Raw genomic sequence first — 2,379 nt, 5'->3', positions numbered from 1 at the left:
TGCCGCCAGGATTGAGGTGCGTTCCCTCCCCTCCATCTCCTTGAGTGTCCGGTAAGGAAGTGGACTTGGGGGCATAAGACACAACTGAGTCACTGAAATTGTTCTATATATGGCTGTGAATAAATACATCAAAAATACCTCTCAGAAAGGAAGACACATAATTATTTTTTTTTTAATTTCATTGGTAGCAAGCATGGCTCTTCAGTTCAGGATGCTACATAAAACCAGGATGGGTGAAGCACCATGCGATATGCTTCTCAACCTAAACTGTGCATCAGATCTCCCCTGGAGAGGCTATAGAAGAGCCGATGCTGGCAGGACAGCCCCAGAGTATCTGAAGTAGTAGATCTGGAATGTGGCCCTGGCCTGAGCATTATCTGAACAAGTTCTCTTATGAAAGCCGAGATGGCAGCTGTGAAAACAGAACCCATTCTTACAGGAGGAAATCGAACATCGAAAATTTGTGACTCCTCTCGACAAGGAAAGCAGGCTTTCATCATAACCCACTATGCTTGACAGCTATCTTAGGCTGAGGAAAGGGACGACTTGCCCAAATCAATACTAGTTCAAAAACTGACCTTGTGCTTGCTCTGCTGCGTGTTCCTGAATCCAAAGTTTTACAGTTAACACCCTGCTGTTGTTAGTGAAACTCAGTACGTTTTAGTTCTTGTCAGGATCCCTTGTGCCTAGTTAGCTGAATATATTTCTAGAACACTATGGAGATAACTTCATGCGACAGATCAGCAAAATGCTTCAAAGATTAAAGATGGCTGAGAACTGTAGCTGTTGATGTTGATGTAGAAGGATCGGCTGTCAGCGTATCTGCTGCCTGTGCTCAGTTGCCGTTTTAAACTTTTTCCTGTGTTATCAAATTAACTCCCTGCTCAGATGAAGATGAAATAGGAACAGGATGTTTATTGGGGAAAATACAGGTAAGCAATCCCTTATTTGGTGCACACCCATGAAGACCCACCTCTGGAAAGGTTCTCCTCTAGGGATCTCTTCTGGATATTCTTTGGCACTTTCCCCAATGGTGGGCTTACACTGCTGTGTCCTGACTCATCATCTTGTTAAAGACAGGGTTTTGACCTCTCATGTGTATTACAGTGCCTGGGTTATCTTGGAGATCCAAGACAGGGTGATGGCCTGTGCTCAGGACATCTTCAGAGTGGGTCTGCAGAAACAAGTCCTCTCATAGGAACAGATCCCCACCTGTGGCAACAGGAAGATCTTGTGTCAGCCTTTTCCAGATCAGCTCCAGGGGAGTCATGGCACGTTGAAGATCACACCCAACAGCATGCCTGGGATTGTGATTTAAGGAATCTGGTGTATGGCAGTGCCCATCCATGAGACTGGGAACGTTGGCCTGGGGGCTACTACCAGGTCTGCAGGGCTTATGGGCCGTCTGAGTGTTGATGCCCCATATTCTTGGCCTGTGGGGGATCCAGGGACCAGTTGAGATGTCCTAGGTAGATTTGGTGGTAGGAAAAGCCATCAGCATATAGCGGAATACTGACAAAACAAGTCAGATGGGTAAAACCTCTGGGGGGTGAAGTGGTCACCCACGATCATGTATAGAATGGAAGAACACGGGGCATATGTTGGAAACCAGAGGAAAACAAAACCAAGATTTAGGAGGGGATCAAAGTAAATGGATAGACAAGGAGACTTAGAAGTAATAGACTCAAAGATAGGGGGAAAGCCAGGATGGGCTGCTGTCATCCTGGTCACTTTGGTGTATTTGTTCTCACCTGCACCACAGCAGGAACCAAGATCACCTCAAGAAAGCAAAATTCCTAAACTGCAGCACCTTTCTGCCCAAAGATGCCACTGGGTCACTGTACAGTGTGCCCCTGTGAGTCTCAATTGTGAATGGGGTGGAATCCTCCTCTCCCTGGTGTTCCTCTTCATTTCTTATCACACCTCCCTGATCTGAGCTCTCTCACTTCTGCCTGCCACTGCCTCCGTGGGCCATTCCCCCCTGTGACTGGGATGCTCTTTTCTTTGGCTTGTCTTTCATTTGCCACAAGACTTCACATACAATATCCAGGTCAAACGGGGGCATAGTGAAGCATGTGTACCTTGTTGAGTACAGTTCAGAGACACTGTTGTCATGTAAACCCCACACCCCTGAAATATAAAAACAGAGAGATAAAGAACACAAGAGTCAAATATGCCAAAGTTGCCTGAGATATTGGCTAAGATGAGCCCTGAAGAGTGTCTGTGGAATCAGGAAGTATGCATATTAATGATGGCCATGATGAAACCAGTTACAGTGGAGGTACTGAGACAAAAGCTCCATGGAAGGGGGCTGAGGAGACAATATCTCAACAGAATTTGAAGCAGTTTTGCTTTGAAGGGCAACCGGTAATGTGCCAG

This window comes from Ovis canadensis, chromosome X, assembly GCF_042477335.2.
Source record: "Ovis canadensis isolate MfBH-ARS-UI-01 breed Bighorn chromosome X, ARS-UI_OviCan_v2, whole genome shotgun sequence".
Taxonomy (NCBI): domain Eukaryota; kingdom Metazoa; phylum Chordata; class Mammalia; order Artiodactyla; family Bovidae; genus Ovis; species Ovis canadensis.
The sequence above is the reverse complement of the archived record's forward strand: the minus strand, read 5'-3'. Positions refer to the sequence as shown.